This window comes from Vulpes vulpes, chromosome 12 (genome assembly GCF_048418805.1).
Source record: "Vulpes vulpes isolate BD-2025 chromosome 12, VulVul3, whole genome shotgun sequence".
NCBI classification, from domain to species: domain Eukaryota; kingdom Metazoa; phylum Chordata; class Mammalia; order Carnivora; family Canidae; genus Vulpes; species Vulpes vulpes.
The window spans coordinates 173,196,119-173,215,581 of record NC_132791.1 but is presented as its reverse complement, the minus strand read 5'-3'; the positions used below and the strand labels follow the sequence as shown (position 1 = coordinate 173,215,581).

Genomic DNA, 19,463 nt, shown 5'->3' with positions numbered 1-19,463 from the left:
GGAAACCAAACATACAAGAAGACCCTTCCTCTTCCCAATGTCACATAGAATGCTTTGCTTTTGGAGAGAGGGCACTCGTTCATTGTAACCATATTGCTTCTTTCATCTTATCTGAAGCCCTGATATACGGTTTCACGTGCCTTTAAATTTTTCATAAAAGTGGAAAATGAATAATTATACAATACATGCAGATTTAAAAGTGGAAAGGATGTAAACTCCATGAGAGCAGAGACTTGGCTGTCTATTGCTCTCTTAACCCTAGTGCTGGGCAGGGGGCTGGTACTGGGTGCATAAACCAGCTCACTTCTCTGACCTTCAGTTTTCACGCAGCTAAAATGGAAACTGGATTTCCTACATCAGAGTGTTGGCACATAATAAGAGCTCAATAAATATGGCTTGGATGAATAAATAAATAAATGGGTGTGCAATCTGGGGAGAGAGAATGATAGCAGTGTGGTATTCGGCATGAATATGCTGACAAATTGAGAAAAAAAAATGAAGTTCTGATTTGTAGCAATTAACAGTTTTCCTGGTGAAAATGTTCCCACCCTGGCTGATTTCACACTGAGTTGGGAAGAGATGTGCTCAGTCAGCTCCAGGGAGCCAGGCCCTCCACTCCAGTGTACCTTTGGCTGGGGGGTAAATGGTGGGAAACCCGTCTCATTTCCTGTTTGTTTTCAGGAAGCTTCTTGCAACTGGGCAGGAAGGTTTGGGGACTTCCAGATTGCTTGATTTTAAATAATCCTAATTCTCTAGTCGACATCCAAACATTTCCCTTTACTTTGGCAGAGGAGAGAGAAAGGCATGAGCTGCCAGGTGGTAGGTGTGAATAGACAATGTGGTGGGCCTACAGGTTGACCATTAGTTGTGATTATCCTGTAGAGATGTGTGTCCTATTACTGTTCACTGCTGTCGTAGTCTTGGGAAGCCCTCCCTCCGGGCTCCCTGATGTCTGCAGTGATTAACCCAGGCCCTGGGGAGCGGGCCACGCCAGTGGCACCTTTGTGATTCCTGGCATTTCCCAGGTTTTACAAAGGCCCCGGGGTGGTTTTTTTTTTTTTTTTTGTATTCTTCCCAAGAATCATTTCCTACCACTTAGATCTAGTATTTCCCATCCTCTCTTGCAAAATTGCAAGGAGAGGCATCAGCACATCTTTGTACAGTAGGCGAATATATTTGGAATGCTTATTTCTGAGGGCTGTTGAAGACGAGGACAAATTTTACACCACACAGAAGGACTGACAATAAATTCAGGAGTGGCAAATGGAACCACTGTTCTGTTTCCCTCTCAGTAAATAAATAGCTGCAAAACCTGTACTCCAATACCAGAGCGTCAAATCCATGGCGCCCGTTGATTAACAATGAAAACGTCTTTGTGAAAACAATACATTTAGAAGAGTCCTAGGGCTCGCACCAGAAGCTGACTCGGAAGGTTTATTTTAATGTAGCACAAATCAGAGCGAACTATGTGAAAAGAGAGTTCTGTTTCTCCCCGAAGATGCCACTTGTTTCTCCTCCCAGAGATATGTCTTCCAAACTCATTGCCAAATGTGCAAGCTGAGCCAGTTGCATGGTGGCTGCATTGCCCTCCTCAAGACCCCAGGGCCCACCAGGAGCCCAGAGAGGGCTTGGGACCTGGTGCAAGGGCAGGGCCAGAAATCCTGTTCTTGAGAGAGACATCTGCAACATAGTGAGGAGCTCCTCAGGGCTTTATATTTTCTTTTTGCACCAATGAACCCCCACATTCATGTCCGGGCATACAGAGATGGAGGTTTGGAAGGAAAGCATACAGCATTTAATGATTTGGGAGCCCATTTGTAGCCTGGGGAATGATATCTAGTTAATAAGGACAGGGCATAGATTGATACACAGTAACCACATCAGAAGGAAAACAAGAACAGTATTCGAAGAAGGGGAAAAGGAGAGAAAGAGGGGGAGGAAGGGAGGAAAGTAAGAAAAGGAAGCAAAGAAAGGTTATGGTAGAAAGTTTTGCTGCCCTTCGTAAACATGTATTTGCACACGCTGTTCCCTTCTTTTAGAATGCCATTCTTCCCTTTTTTCATCTGGCTAACCCCGACTCAACCCTTGGACCTCACCCTAAGTGCTATTTCTTCAGGAGAACCTTTCATGAACCCCAAGACTGGGCCAGGTCCCCATGTTATGGGGTCTGACAAAGCCCTCTTCTTTTCTTTGTAAGGTCTCACATGACTATGATGATTGTACATATATCTTGTGAATGTGATTATTCATTACATGCCTGACTCCCCTACACACCTGAAGTTCTAAACTAGTGAGATCCCCAAAGCCTATGGCCATCCTTACCTCTGAACAGGAGCATCAAAACACCCACTGAGGGCCCCGGGTGGCTCAGTGGTTGACTGCCTGCCTTTGACTCAGGTCATGATCCCAGGGATCCTGGAATCGAGTTCTGCATCAAGCTCCCTACAGGGAGCCTGCTTTTCCCTCTGCCTGTGTCTCTGCCTCTCTTTCTCTGTGTCTCTCATGAATAAATAAATAAAATCTTTAAAAAAAAATACACCCATTGAGTAGGTAGGTGATGAATAAACAGATATTTACGATAAAAATATATTTTATTATCTGAGCCTTGCTGGCTCTGCTGTCCACATAGCCCTGTCCACATGCAAGCACCTCATGCCAACCCGGAGAGATAACCAGGAAAGGGAGTCATTGGCCCCCTACTTTACATGCTATTTCTCAAGTCCTAAGAGTGTCATTGACTTGCCAAGGAGTATCATCAACAGAAGGGAGGCAGGCCTTGGACAAGATGACAGGATGTGGTCTTTCACCATCAGGGTCCCTCCTACAGTCCCCGCTGCCCAGTGGATAGGTCTTGCTGCAGAAGGGGAAGGGGACGGTTGTGAGTCTGGGGGAGGGCAATAGAAAGGCAGAAAGAGTAGCCATGACAGAAAAGATTTATTCCTGCCTTCTCCTTTCTTCTTGCATTAAGGACAAGCGTCGCCTGAACACGTAAGCACAAATGGGAACATGATGAGGCATCACTTTTTCCAGGGCTGTGACTAACTCCTCAGGGGAGCAGAAGAAGCTGTCCCTCTGAGTTAGCTCTTGACGATTCCCTCACATTCCCTGCTGCAGGAAAGCCTTGCCAATCAACCCTGGGCTTCCTCTGTAAGCTGTATTCATTCATTCACTCCACAAATATTTTTCAAGGATCAGCCACGTGCCAGGCATCGAGCTCAGAATGATAGGTGTGGATTGAGTGAGGCCTGTAGGCTCATCAGCTGACCCTAGTTCCTGGGGTGAGGGACTCTCTATGTGCAAACCTAGACAGTTGGCCACCCTATTTTGCATATGAGCTTAGGGTATAGAGTAACTTGTTGTATGGAGTGTAGTTCCCAAGAACCACTTACACCGAGGTCACCTGAAGTGTTTGCTTTTAGTGTGCATTTTAGCAAAGTCCCAGGCCCTGCTCCACACCAGTGATTCCAAACCTTCTGGGAGCAGGTCTAAGAATTTGCATTTAATAGAACCCCCCCAAGTTTTTATTATGCATATTTAAGTTTGAAAATAGCTGAACTAGTGCATAAGGGCATAGACTTTGAAGTCACTCAGACTTCAATCCAAACTCCTACCACTGAAGACCTATGTGAATTTTCATGAATTATATAATCAATATGGGCTTAGGTTTCCTTACTTGTAAAATGGGTCTGATAATGCTATCTTTATAGTGTTCTTAAAGGGACTGAATGTTAAAAATGGATTAAAGTCTTAAATGATATCAGCAATAGAATTAACTGTGCATCAAATTATCACGATCAAGGCTGAGACTGTTGCCGTGGTAGCTGGAGTCATGGGCTTCCTGCCCCTGGTCTTAGGATGGTTCTATCCTTTTTGACACAACAGACTAAAACAAGACTTCATCAGCCTCATTACAGAAATGCACTTGCTACAGAAATACCTCTTTCCTTTCTGCCATTTTCCCAAGTGCACCAAGAGCTTCTTCTGGCTTCTAGAAGAGGTCATGCTCTTTCCCACATCTAGAACCTCACATAATGACATTCATTGTTTGTATCTGAAATGTATCATTTCCTCAGCCCGGTGATTTATTATTCATTCTTCAAAACCCAGCTAAAGTATCTCCTCTTTTGAGAAATTATCTCAGCTCTTCCTGCTTCTCAACTCCCTATGTTTTCTATCTAGCTAGGCATAAAACGAATAATGACAAGAAAATATGATGTCTTCCCCAATTAATATGGGCTCTAGTTTACTCAAGTACATCAGGGGTTACAAATTATAGTCCATGGACAAACGCAGTTTGCTATATGTATTTATAAAGTTTTACTGGCACAGTCACCTTCATCTGTGGCATCTTTTGCGCTACAATGACAAAGTTGAGTAGTTGTGACAGAGATCTTATGGCCCACAATCTAAAATACTCATTTTCCAGGCTTTTACAGAAAATATTTGTGGATTATTGACCCATATAATGGCCTCAGAGTCTAGTATATGACATACCATATAGTAGAGGCTCAATAGGTATTTTGGATAGACGGATCAGTACATCAGTGGATAGTTATGACTCTGTCATTGGCAGGACAAACTGTCTTCTTTCAATGCATTCTTCTTTAGGTCAAGGAGAGTTCCAGTCACACCTGGCCCCTCATGCTTCGGTTCACAAAATGGCAGAGAATACTCAGGCCAAAGGGTCATCAAAAAGGCTAAGCTACTTTTACCTGCTTCCTTTCCCCCATTTTGTTTTCTAAGCAAATATCAAGAGATGATTGGGATTAGGCATCCAAGAAACTTTTCCCAGGCTTACTCACCCAGCCCCTACCTTCCCACTAAGACTCACTAGGAGGGTGGTGAAGTGCATGGCAAGAGCAACTATAGTGACTGCCTTTCACCTTTACCTTTGCCTTCACAGAGTCCCTCTCTCTTTTCCACTAACTCACTCTGCTTACTCTAGAGTGCCCAGGACAATTCTGTGTACAGAGTGGACAATCTACCAACTCCTAATGATCGAGGAGCAGCAAATCCTCGGGAGATGGTGAGAGGATGAGTGTAACAATTCATTTTTCAACTAAAAATAAAACAGAAAGTCCAACGCAGAGATGTGACAGCGTGTGGTGGTTGCCAGAAGAATCACTTGTCAGCCATCAGGGGGCACTGAGGTTGGTCCAAGAACACACGTGATATTGTTCCTTCACAGCAGCTCAGAGACCTGCACATGAGCTCAGGTTGGGGAGCCACAAGTAGATTAAAGTCTTAGTATGATATCTGGAATAGAATTAATTGTGCACTAAATTATCCTGACCGAGGCTGAGACTGTTCCTGGTAGTCTATTCCATCTCTGGCTCCTGCCTCTGGTTGAGGTCTGGGTAAGGCCAGGCAGGTGAAGGGTGGAACAGTGGAGATGCTTACATCATAATACAGAATCACCTAAAATATAGAGAAAGTCAATATCCTACTGAAAAGCAAAGTTCTCCATCAAAGTGATCATGAATTTCTTTGGATACTGAGATGTCTTCAGGGATGAGAAAAAGCAAAGAAGAAAGGCCTGTGGCCAGAAGGGCCAGACAGAAATGGGAGCCAGTTTTCATTCTGAGACACCAGACTGCTTCCTGTCAGATACCACAGCTGTGGGAGAGTGGGGAGCAGAAGCAGGTTGAAGCTGGGCCAGACCTCAGGAAAACTCTCCTCTAAGCCCCTGTTTTTCACCTGAGGACATGGAGACCTGGAAACCTGAAAGAATTTACATGACACTTCAGTGACAGCCCCAAGCCTGGCACCCAGATGGCCTGTCCCCAAACAGCATATTCACTTCTTTGTTTGTTTGTTTGCTTGCCTTTTTGTTTTTTGGCCATGGTGCTACTCACATAGACTTTCAGGGGCTCATCTCCAATTAGAGAATGATCTGGAAATGATAAATCTAATGTCAGGCCTACGGGGAATGTAGAGGAAATGTTTGCTGGAGATAGTGCAGGGTGAAAGGGGAAGGGGGAGCATGAGCTCTTGAGCAGTGTAAAGAAAATGCTTTGTAGGTAAGCATTACACAGTCTTACAGTCAACCAAAAGTTGGTCAAATATTTAGCATCGGTCTTCTGTGTGAGTTGTAACAGGCCCCAAAGAACTGTGGTGTATGGCTTTTATCTTCCACAAAGTCTCAGAGCATGGGTGTCAAAGGCACGCGGACCTGTGCTCAAGAGCTGACTGCCACTAATTAGATGTGTGAGCACGGGGAAGTCCCACAGCATGGCCAAGCCCTCATTCCCTCTCCCCCACAGAGCAGGTGTAGCAGTGGCACTCACCCAACGTGATTATCATGAGCATCCAGTGAGAGGACACATGGACACTGTGAGCATAAAGTACTCCACTTACTAATTCAATAGTCCTTTTCCTACTGAGTGACCAGTCCTCCCTTGGCCCGTTACCACACCCCTCATTACTTCTGCCTCATGCTCCTAAGTGGGAGTGTGCTGAATATGGATTCCCCGCCCCCCAAATTCATGTCCACTTGGAACCCCAGACTATGGCCTTATTTGAAAACGGGGTCTTTGCAGATGTAACTCATTTAGGGTCTTGAGATGAAATCATACTCTCTACGAATGGGCAGTATATCCAACGGAAGTGTCCTTAGAAGAGAGGACACAGAGGACACACACAGGGAGGAGGTCATGTAACGATGGGGGTGGAGATTGAAGTTATATGAGGCCACAAGCCAAAAGATGCCAGCAGCACCAGAAGCTGGAAGGAGCAAGGAAGGACCCTCCCCTAGAGCCTTCCGAGGCAGCACTGCCAGCTGACACTTTAATTCCAGCTCTTGTAGGAAGGCCCCCTCTTGGTGGTAATTTGTCATGGCAGCCATGGGAAGCTAATGTATGAGTCCAGCCCTGACTTTGTCACCCACTGCCCCATAGACACCCTTGCAGGCTCCTGATAGGTGGCGAGTACCCATTTTTTTCAGACCTGTATGCCATGCCTTGTGTAACATTAAGTAATGTAGAGAGGCCTGCCTATCCTTGAAAAACTTGTAGGCCCAGATAATAGCAAAGTTCTGTTAAAAGAAAAAAAAAACTCACACAACTAAACTAGACATGCAAGAGAAAAATGAAGCAACCAAATTGCATAGCAGTTTCTACTTTTCCCTGAAGGTATGGCCAGCATTTTGTAGGTAGCTCAGTGGCATTTTGCCGCAATGTTTTACAAGTTTGTTTTGGCGGCCATCAGGTCCCTTCCTTTTGTATATGACTGTTAGGCCTCAGGGCTGCTTCTGTGCTCTTCTTTCTCTGTCTGGCACAAGTCCCAGCCCCTTGGCCTACTTTCTCTCCTCTCCAGGGCAGCCACCACCGACTCCACATCTCAGGGTCCCTATTCCCCTCAGTCAGGAGGCCTCTATATTCATTGCCTTGGAATAAAATAATTTCACTGTCTAAGGGCTTCGGTGTTCATTGCCATGAGAAGGCAAGAGAATCAGAAAAATAGCAAATAGTTCTAATGGCCAACATTTATCGAAGGCTTCTAACAGGTCCAGGTTTACACTTCTAACAGGTTTACACTTCTAGTCTCATTTATCCTCATGATAAATTTATCCTTTATCTCATTTATCACACAGGCTGATACTACTGTTATTATTATGTTGTCCTCACTTTAAAGAAGATCAAGATTGTGAGGCTGTAGGAAGCAAAGAGAGTTGCCTAGCATCACACCATTGCTAATAAGAAAGAGGGATTTAGACTTTATTCTAATGACTCAGGTCAGGGACCAAGGTCCTGCCTACAACTGTATCAAGGTCATGATTGGTCTTCCTCCTGGACTTTTGACTTAGTTTCTGAGATATTAACTTAGATAGTGTTATGGACTGAATGTGTGTGTTCCCCTGAAATTCATATGTGAAACCTAATCCCCCAGGTGATGGTATTCGGTGGTGGGGCCTCTGGGAGGCAATCAGGCATGAGGGAGCAGACCTCAGGAATAGGATCAGTGCCCTGGAAGAGGACACCTCGGAGAGCTCCCGCAGCCCATTTGCCATGTGACGACACAGCAAGCAGATGGCCATATGAACCAACAAGTGGGCACCCCTCACACCAGACACCAAATCTGCTGGGACTTTGATCTTGGACTTCCCAGACTCCAGAACTGTAGAAATAAATGTTTGTTGGTTAAGCCACCTGGTCCATGGTATTCTGTTTTAGCAGCTCAAATAGACCAAGACAGAGAACCATGACAAAAACGTCCAAAACTTCTTTTGTATTTTTGAGGGTGATTTTACTCCAGCCTCTCAGCTCCTTCTCTGAAAATCTGAGTAGCGTGAAATAATTATGGCCAGCTAAATCGACTTAGCAGGACTTCTGTTTGGGAGACATCTCTGAGGACTTGCAGATCAAGAGGAAAAGTGCTCCCGGGCCTCTGCAACAGTGGATGCTGTTTTGTTGGCTGGTTATTTCCTAGAAGGCATTCTAGGTAATAGGTGCCCCTTGTGGGAAAAAAAAAAAAAAGTTTCCATGAGCAAAGACTTCCAGAAAACCCTGAGATGAAGGCTTTGCAACTTTAGAAGCTTTTGTTTGCTGATGTACTTTAGGAGCCTCTAAGATGGGGCAATAATATGCATCCACTATTTGGTAACAGATAATATTCATGGAAGGTTTCACAGCACAGTTTGGGAAAGACTACCTTAGCCTCTTCCCTTATATCAAGCATTTCCTTCTTTGTGACTTAGTGAAGTGTGTCCACTATATATTTCCTGGGAGTTCATTATTTTCAAAGCCTGATCTGTGTAAATATCAAGTCCCTTACAAGACATGGCAGGCCTTGCCGGTGATGAAATCTACAACGACTTCATCTTTTCCATAATCACTCAAATGAGTCCTGAAGTGTGGGCCTTTGGCTGCTGGAAAATAGGAAACAGAGTCAGGCCTGGCTCTATCTGGAATTGTAAGTGACAGCTCCGGCTCAGTTTCAGTAACGAGAAATGTGTTGAGTTAAAAATATTCTAAGCAGATGTAAATCGGGGAGATGTGACTGCAACACACCCATGCTTGCCATTCGTTCTGCCTCAAGTGTCTCCCAATGCACGGTTGCCACAACTCCAGGCAACCACAGCACCCCATACAAACAATTTATTGTGTAAGTGCACTTCTGATTCACCTGGAGATGGTTTGGTGGAGAACACCCTGGCATCAGGCAGGCACAATGGCTCCTGGCAGCCTCAGAGCGGGCAGGCAAAAATCAATTCTGCAGGAGAGGTGTTAGCTTCTCATAAGAAAAAGCATATGCCCTGATCTCTTTTTTTTTTTTTTCCAGTTTTCTATTCTATTATTAAGAGCTTCATTCCATCCTCTGGGCAGAAGACACATTGCCCCCCACCCCCCACCCCGCCAAGACTCCATGGGAAAATTGGGCTTCTACTTGGTCTAAGACAACATTGAAGAGGCAATGGTACAATTGCCTCTTCGTGCAAAGCAATGGCATGTGAGACTCCTTTGGGGGTTATAGTATTGTTTGGAAGCTGAATCCTTATAAGAAGTCTCTCAGTTCATCTATCAGACATGAACACTAATGCTCATCTTTTACAGAATGAGAATAAAAGCAACTACTGTAGTTCATTGAATATGCCCTGTATGTTAAGCATGAGAGCCAATAGTAGCTACTCTCATTTATTGGCCTTTGTCATCAAGCTACAACCAATATGGCACTCCAGTGAACTGGAATGTGTATCCACATTTTGGTGGAGACAACATGAGATTTCACATCTTTTCTTTTCATCGTAGGGTCTTCCAGGAATCTGAAAGTATATGTGAGACTCAACTTGAGAAAATGGAATTATTCTGACTCCAAGTTTTCCTGCAGATTACTCCTCATGCAGTCAGCTTCCTTGGACAAAGAAGGGCCACTATGGACTTAAAACCCTTCTCAAATGGATATAATATTTGGGCTGGGGATTGGGAACTGGCAAGGAGAATCCCTGGTTTGATCCAGACACAGCCCTCTGAGGAGAGCTATCAGATCATTCTTGAGGAGGGCCTGAGTGTAGAGCCCAGTCCTAGCCAACCAAAAGTCAGACTCTAAAATACTCTACCAGGTTCCACTGGGGAAGCCCTGACTTGGGAGTCAGGCATGAAAGAATGGGATTTGGGGCTCTGTCACTTAGAAGGTTGACTTCAATCCTATAAGCCTTCTTTTCTTCCTCTCTAAAATGGGGATGATCATGTCTAGACAGTCAGACTAGGTGTGAGGTCATAAAGTGCTTAGCTCATAGTGGAGGCTAAACATTTGACAGCTTCCATTACTGTTGACAATGGCAAGACTTGCTGTGAGAATTATCAACCTATCTTTTATGTTCTGATTGAATTCACGGCCCTTCTCGTCTCTGAATGTTAAAGGCTTTGCCAGGAAGAGTGGTAACATCTCAAACTAAATCAGTCCAAGCAGGGGCTCAGCCACACTGGTTCCCGGAGCCGGGCCTGGACCTCTGAGTCACACGGCCTTCTCCATGTGCACACCACAGCAAATCACTTTTCCCATTATGAACAACCAGACACACTCCACTGTGGTGACGGAAAGCAATTATGAATGTAAATGATCTAACCAGACACGGATTCCACCAAGGTTTAACCCCTGGTTTCCTTTTTTACACAGTAATCACGCACTGTCCTGTGGCAGCCCGCTGAGGGAGAATCATTACAGAGAATTATGTGATCCATCTGCCCACTGAACCACAGACTGGGGTTCAGACTGGGGCATGGCACATCTGGCTTTACTTTGGGCTCTGGTGACACCAGGAACATGGATAAATGTCCTGCCTTAAGTATGGGGTATTCCAGATCCAGGAACAAATGTCTTGCAGGCTGTGTTCTCCATTTTCCAAGCCAAGCTCAGAGGTTTCCATTCTGATGTGGATATGGCCACAGTATCATTACTACTCACAGCCCTCAGATTTCCCCCCTCCCTCCCCCTCCTTGATGCCTTCCCCTCAAAACCCAGCAATCTAAGCTCTGGTTTGGAAAGGCCAATGTGACTCTAGTTACACTATTACTACCTTTGTGATTGCTCTTCATACTGTTACAACCACTATTTCTAATACTACTAATGTGATGACTAGTCACCCTTTATGCTGTGCCAAGCACTGAGCTACCCACGTATATTTTCTCATTCGATCCCTATGAGGTCACCCCAATATTATTCCTGCTTCCTGGGTAAATAGATTAAAACTCAAAGAGGTTAAGATATGTGTCCAACTGTCACACAGCTAGTACACAGCAAAGCCAGTTCTCACGGCTCCTGAGTTCAAGCTCATACTGCTCTGTAGCAACTGTTCTAATAGCTGAGAGGTCCACATGACAAACATCAGAGTAGTTGACTTTACTAATATAATACCTTGAAAACCCACCCAAAGATATTTATGATATTTTAAAGAAATAAGAAGATGGTGCCAATGAATAAAGAGGGATAAATTTTTTTAAAAAGAGTAAATAAGTATACAGTTAGAGAATCCTGACATTTGTTGTCACTTAAATTTTTTAAATGAAGAATAATATACATACAGCAAAGTATGTAAAGTGCACTAATCTTATGTCCACAGCTTGATGACATGTACTCCTTATGCAATCACCACTGGGAACCAGGCAGGAAGCATCTCCACATCTCCAGAAGGCTCCCCCATGTCTCTCCTCAGTATAGTCTTCCTCCATCCATTCTTCACACTTGTACCATCATTGATTAGTTTTGCCTATTTTTCATCTTTCTGTAACTGGAATTATACAGTATGTACTCTTGTGTGTCTGCTTCGTCTCATGCACAAAATTATCTATGAGAATCTTTCAGACTAATTTGAAATGGATGGTACTGTTGTACCAACAATATGTTCTTTTTAACTGCTATATAGTATTCCGTCAAATGGAGAAAACACATCTATTTATCTTCTCACTAAGGGAAGTACAACTAGAAACATCCTGTGTATGTCTGTTTTGGACATATGCTTCCATTTTTAGTGGGTAATATTCCTAGGAATATAGTCCCTGGATTACAGGGTAGGTATATGCTTTTAGTTTTAGTAGAAACTGCAAACAGATTTCCAAAGTAGCTTTGCTATCACATATCCTCACCATCAGTGTGTGAGAGCTCCTTTCACATCCTTGCCAGTACTTAGTAGTGTTCAGACATTTATTTCTGATGTGTCCCTTATGCTTTTTTCCATGCTATAAAAGAAAGCCTGAATTGTCTATGAAATAAATCACATGCCATTTAATACCTTTTTTTTTTTAAACCCCAGAACACATCGACAACAAAGTCTGCTGGTATTTACAGGCCTGTTCCTGAAGGGGGGTGAGATGAGAACATAGGAAAGACAACAGACTTTAAAGAAAAAGATCTTCAAATCAGGATGGAACATAGATGAACAGATTCGTTATGGAAAGCCTACAACCAAAGTTTTATTTCATGCATGCATAATTCTGGGTTTATTACAGCCCCCAAATCATATTTTACAAAGAGACAAGTTCAATGACTGATTCTTTGCCATATACTTAATGAGCTGATAAATATATCGCAACTTACCCAAGTCATCAGATGGCAAATGTTTTATTTAGCCTAAATATTAAATATTCATTGAGCCACTCCATGGTTTACTCATTTATTCATTCCTTCATTCATTCACAAAACAAACATTTCTTAAGCACCCGGGGAGTGCCAGACCCTGTGGTTAGCCTGGGGATATGACACCAAGTAAAATCAGCATATAGGTGCTGCCTGGAAAGACATGACATTAAATCAGTAAGTATAATATAGCTTGCTATGTTCAACAACAGGGGAAGGCAGTGTTCTATTATTCACTCCTCCAATAAGCACCTAATGAAGGTTTCCCGTGCATGTGTACACATTGCTTGGTTTTGTATGATGGGGGTGAGAGAAAGGCGTAAGCCCTTTAGCTGCTCCTAAAAGCCTTTACTCCAAAAGATGAAGGGAAAGAGGCCTCAATGCTGTGTTCAGAGGCAGCCGCAGCATGGCGTGAAGCTTTTGAGAGTAGAGATATCAGCGTTAGGCCCCGACTCCAGGGGCGCCCTTCTCAGGAACAGCTGGGTAGGGTGTGTTGCTCCTGGACCCCCTCCCCACACTATCAAATGCTGTCAAGTGACAGATCCTGAATATGAGTTCATGAAAAGGCTGGGCAGGGAAGCAGGACCATGCTGGCCATGCTGTGTGCCAGCGATTGGATTGGCCGTTTACATATATGGCCCCGCTTATTTTACAGCCTACCTGATACCAGGCATTCTAATTATTTATTAATGTAGAAACTGAGATTCAGTTCAGTTTTAGCACATGCACTGATGCATTTGAATGTAAAGAACTCAGGCTTTCAACACCCTGGCATTTTTTATCACAATGTCTAGGATCTTTGTATTTTTAAATGCATATGGATTTTCATATCAGGATCAGTATAGCAGCAACGGGGTAGCCAGTCGAGATATTTAGGAAATCTTTCCTCATAATGATGACGGTGGTGTGATCATAATGATTATAACATCGCTTAGTCTATGCCAGGAATTGCACAAACCCTGACAATAATTCATTTGCATCCCATTTTACAGATGAGTGAAGGGCGTTCAGAAAAGTTCTTGTGCAAAGCCATCTCTGGGTGACTAGTAGTAATATCTGAACAGGCAGTCTGACACCAGGGGCCTGTTCCGAAGCCACTAGGCTGTATTGTGGCCTTAAGAGACAGAAGGCTAATTTGAGCCGGACAAATCCACAATCCGCATCAAATGTTTCGTGCGCTGTAGGTGATGAAATTATTTACCGTATCCTCAATGATACTTGAAAACTCATGGGCTTCGTTCAGATTTAGGTAAGGTACAAAGGCACTTTTCAACTCTGCTCTCCCTTAAACCCCTCACATTCCAGAATAATGAGGTTGTCTCTATTTTGTGTGATGTCAGGATTTCCCTGCTGGGCCGTGTCCACTCTGATGAGGCCCCTTTGTCCTGGGAATCAAATGACTTGGTCTCTTTAGACAAGCTGGGCAGGGAGCCCTGGTTCTCACGTGGCCTCTGGACATGTTAAGTCAGAGATCCAGGAGACCCCAACACCATCCCCACTTCTACGGCGGCTGGCATCCTGTCCTAGGGGCGTTCTCTGTGAAATGAGGGGTAACTCTTTTCAGGGTATCTCAAAACTGAGCACTCACAATCCTGGTATTAAATGTGCCCTTTCTCTCAAAGTGATCACTGTCGTCTTTTTTTTTTTTTTTTTTTTTTTTCAGCTGACTGTGTACCTAACATGTGTCACCCTGTAAAGAATGCTGTGGACTTCTACAGTTTGGTACCTTTAGCAGGGAATGATAACTTCTCTCAAATACTGAACTTTCTTTTTCAGAAGTGACATGGGGTTACTAAAAATAAACATCTGCTTGGAAAGACTACAAACTTTCAGATGTTAAAATACATCTTTTTTTTTTTTTTACCGTTCTTTTTTTTTTTTCTCCCCCTCACTGATAATTTGAGAACCACCCCCTCTGAGATTAGAAATGGACTCTTTTTAAGGCTTTCTGAGTATCTCATGATCTGGGTTCTAACAGGCAATGTGCCGCTTGGAGTGAGCAAGCCCCAGTGCATAGGACAGTCTCCATGATGACTCTCAGCCCTCTCAATCCCTCCTCTTTGTGGTGAGCCTATGAGAACTGGCTTCTCGTAGCTGCAACCCCGAAAGGCAAAATGCAAACCAAACAAATAATCCATTTCCAAGGTTTGCTTACAGAGAGAGGGATCTATTTATGAAACATATATTGTTCAGTTTCAGGGGAAAATCATGTAATCATTGCAAGGGAAAAAGCATGGAAAGTGCTTTATTTTGCATAAAAATCTCCTTGCTCTATGATTTATGTGGCTTCGAGTTTCAGGCTCGGGGAGCGCGGGTCTCAGTATCCCACCAAAGGAAAATGGAATTGAAAATGCAGAAAGAATTGCTGGTCACAACAAAACACTGGTGTTTATTAACCTGGGCTGGGGTGGAGATGGTGGATGGGGGTGGGGGAGTCATGGATGAAATAGAAATATAAAAGTGTATTTTGCTTTCGGGAGATCTTAGAGAATAAAGATTGACCTGCAGCTGTAGGCAGTATTACTACCTGGAGCAGACAAATCATTTTCTGCAATTAATATTTGAGGACTAGAAGAGGCTCTGCCAAACTTAGGTGGGGTTGATTGATTTAATTTACCAGTTACCTAGCTGCTGAGAAGGAGCTGTGTCTGTCCCCTCCCTGGTGGAGAATGCTTTATGCAGTCAGCTAGTGTTTATGAAGCACCCTCCAGGCATATCTACTGCTTAAAAGGTGCAGACTCCTAGGACACCTGGACTAGAAGGAAACTAACAAGTCTTCCAGCCCAAACATCTTTCCAGGGCTCCTGCCACATCCTAGAAAAGCAGTTGATAAGCTTCTGCCTCCACACTTTTGGAGATGGGGAGCAGAAACCTCCCTGCAGTCTCTTCTATTGTCAACTGACTGGGGCTGTGATGTCTTTATGTTGAGCTAAAATTTTACCTCCTAGTTTTGTTCCTTCTTCTGCCCAAAGGTTGCACTTTAGATTTAACCCCTCTGTGTGCCATGAAGTGTGTGTGAATTGGAGCCAGCCTTGTTAGAATTCTCATCACAGATCCACCACTGACTGAAGATAGGATTATTCCTCATTGGAAATACCAAGATACAAATTACTATCTGTAATTAGTCAGGGTGAGCTTTGTCTTGCTACAGTAACAAACAGCTCCCAAATCTCAGTAGCTTTAGATAACTAAGGTTTCATTTTTCCTGTGGCTGTGTGGGCATGTGTGAAATATGGCCTGCTGTCTCGCTAGGGATAGGGTTTGACCTATCCTGTCTTCATTCAGCAACCCAGCTCATGGATCTGATGGGTCTGACCCAGCTGGTATATGCTTCCACCCAGAAATCATATGCATTCACAGATCAGTGGCCAGAGAAAGTTACATGGCTATGCCTGATTTTGAAGTGCAATCCTTCCATGTCTGTCCAAGGTGGAGAGCCAGAAAAAAATTGGTGAATGTAGTGAGCCCATGTCTCCTCACCGGCTTGCTCTGCAGACTCACAGATTCAAGGCTTTTGCTCCATGTTTGGATAATGCCCAGCAACTACCAAATTTCATTCCCCCAGTAGTTGGCAAATAACTGAAGGTGCTCTCTAGGCTAGACATTTTAGCTCCTTCTACTCTTCATTGTGCTATACTACCTTTACTCTTTTCATCATCCTGACTTGTGTCCTCTAAAAATCCCACCCAAATATCCCTATCAATATGTGGTCCACCAAAAACAAAAATATTCCAGCAGTGTAGAGAACACAGAAGGAGAACAAAACTATCTCCTTCCTACTTCTAGATAACACACCCTAAAATCATACTTTTTGATCGTTCCTTTTTGACAATCACAGTGCACTGTTGAATTTACTGTCAGTGAAATGTCCTCCTTCTTGGCTATGTACTGTCCTGTGAAGTCATTTGTCTATAATCGCATACATGTGCCATGAGCTTTCCAGTCACAAAGAAGAAGTTTCACATTAAATAGCATGTGTTTAATTTGGCCTGTCCTTATGACTCAGTTATAATTACTTCAGATCAGTATCTTTTTCATCTAACTTTCAGACAAACACTGTGGATTGGGAGGTTGTAAGAATATCCCCACCACCACCAGGGATTCTGCGGAATGGCCACACCTTAGAAACAATTGTCTCACCATTCTGGAGGACATCTTTTTACTTCATTTTTAACAGCTTTATTGAGATATAATTGATATGCAATAAACTGTATACATTTAAATAATATAGTTTAATGCCTTGACATTTGTATACACCTATCAAGTCATGACCACAATCAAGATAATGAGCATACCCATCACTCCTAGAGGTTTCCATGGGCCCCACTCTAATCCTTCCTTCTTGCCTAGGAGACATCTTTAACCATTCATTCTATTCTGTTGATGTCTATAGAAACTAGCACAAGGTTGAGCACAAAACAGATGATTATACATATTTTTTGATGTACCAAAGAGGTGTCCAGAACACCTGAATGTTTGCTATGCCTATAAAGAACCACACAAGGGGATCCCTGGGTGGCTCAGCGGTTTAGCACCTGCCTTCGGCCCAGGGTGTGATCCTGGAGACCCAAGATCGAGTCCCACGTCAGGCTCCCTGCATGGAGCCTGCTTCTCCCTCTGCCTATGTTTCTGCCTCTCTCTCTCTCTCTCTCTCTCTCTCAATTTCTCTGTGTGTCTCTAATGAATAAATTAAAAAAAATAACCACACAAGACACAAGATTGGTCCTAAGGCAGAGGCTGTCATTTGATGCCTTGTGCCTCACTCATCAAGCCATAGATGATTAGACAAGAGTCTCACATCCAAAGATGGACAAGCGATGGATGACACTAGGGGATCTGTGGAGTAGCCTGATGTGAGAGATCTGTGCAGATAAGGCAGCAGTGCCTAACTGAACCAGCCCAACCCTCTTTGGGAAAATGCATGTCATCAGAATCAACACATGCAGAAGGGAGATACATATTATCATTCTGTAGGGCCTTTTATCCAATCCTAAGTATACATTCAGGTCATTCAACAATTACTGAATATCTAATATGTATCAGGAAATATTGTAGGCACTGGGCATTTAGCAATGGAAAAATCTGATGAGAACCTGGGAGAACAGTTTTTGAATGTAGATCAAGAGAAAGATGATGCAGAGATGAATCAGGAAGTGGACACAGAAGAGGTGGAAAGTAAGGGGCAGAAAAGACCTGACCATCTGGGGGAACTACAGATGTGTTTTACAAGGGCAACCTTCTCAGCTTTACTATCCTGGTGCACTTTTGATTTGCTTTTGTTTGGTCAAAGAATATGCTGCTATCTTATGTCCTCTTTCCACTTGAACTTGCCCTGCTCATGCAGCAATTGGAGCACATGTTCTAGCAATGTGTCTTGAAAACAAATCCTCATCAATTAATTAATAACTGTTTTCTGGAGCACTGAGGTGGTATCTTGGACACAGAGTGCATAATCCTGAAATGAGGCATTGCTCTTCCTTTGACATCAAGCAAGGTAACTGAGCTTGCCTGCTATCACAGCAGGACTAACCTCACAGAAGGAGTGTCTTCCCTATGAGAGAGCAGAGGGAAATGATTTGGAGAAATCCAAATTCTATCGACCCATATTGCACAAGCCGTGCATTATTCAGATTCAAGAACTAATGTATGATGCATGCTATTACCATCAAACTTGTGTTGCAAATAATTCATGCTTGGAACTTTTAAAAAATATATTATTAACATTATCACTAGCAGAATTGGACTGGGTAAAATTCTTGGAATTTGATGGAAATGATCACTCCAGTATTCAAGATTCTAAGTGTTTAAGTGTTTGAATCTCTATAAGGAGAGACAATATGATAAGGTAAAATTTGGCTCTTTAACATCAAATAAGCCTTATTCCTTTCTTTCCAATTTTATTTTGAAAACCCTTTTGAATCACCGTTTGAAATAGGCAGCAATTCTCTTTACAAATAACACTTTGATGCAGCCAGATGGGATTTGAAATCAGAAACAAAACAACAACTTCTTAGCTGTCTTGTTGGGATCTTTGGGAAAACAGGTATCATGCATGGTCAATTATATAAATTATCAGATATTTTTGTTGAGTCACCACATGCTTCAAAAGATTCACTAACCCCAGAACATCCTGTTCATGGAAGCCTAGTATTAACTTGATGAATGGGCTGGTGTCTTCTGAGATGACACTGCTTAATTTCCTGTAGCTATTGTGAAGTTCAAGTTCATTAGAGCTCTAGGCTCAGCAGTAAAGCATTCTTCCACAGAAGGTACAAGTGGCAATGATAAATCGACCTTGTAAAGTGATCACAGTGATACTAAGTAGAGAGTACTATATATACTTTCATTTCTTGATGACCAATTAAGAAAATACCCCAATTAATTGGAGGGTTTGCAGGTGATCTTCACTCTTGGGCTGTGTCATACTCACCCAGCAAGCCTTGCTTATTTCCATTCACTCAGAGTCCTCTTCTCAAGGAGAAAATCTGATTTGTTCCTATTTCAGTTTTCCAGCAAATTATTGGAAAATAAAGCCTTTGGCAAGAGCCATCTATTTCAGATGCTTTTCTGGAAAAGAAGGCCTGTAAGATGCTCTTGAAATGTGTCCATTTGTCTTGGTGTTCCTCAGAGTTCCTTGGAAGATCTTCTCTAGGCAAGAGACCCTGGCACAGATATTGCTAAGATATTCACTTCATTTTGAAGTAAGTATGTACAGTATAAACTAAAGCCAAATGTAGTCATTCTGCTGCTGCTCATAAATTTTTTTTCAGTACTTAATAAACAACTATAAGATTTGCCTATAGCACTAGCTATCACTTTTAGAAAACAAAAGGCTATTAATTTGTGTCATCTAGTGAATATTCTAGAAGGCAGTGAAAATGCCCTTTCCTTTC

At 43.0% G+C, this 19,463-nt stretch overlaps 1 long non-coding RNA gene across 2 annotated transcripts in view; it reads left to right on the top strand.

Moving 5' to 3' along the window:
• The window catches only part of LOC140594929 (uncharacterized), a 30,618-nt gene extending 11,414 nt beyond the window's left edge, over positions 1-19,204 (top strand). The window contains exon 3 of one of the 2 annotated variants that reach the window (XR_011996200.1): positions 19,076-19,204. This is a non-coding gene — a long non-coding RNA (uncharacterized lncRNA). Of the gene's footprint in view, positions 1-14,233; positions 14,427-19,075 lie in introns of those variants that run through there. The other variant, XR_011996201.1, reaches the window with a different exon arrangement.
• The last annotated feature ends 259 nt before the right edge of the window (positions 19,205-19,463 follow it).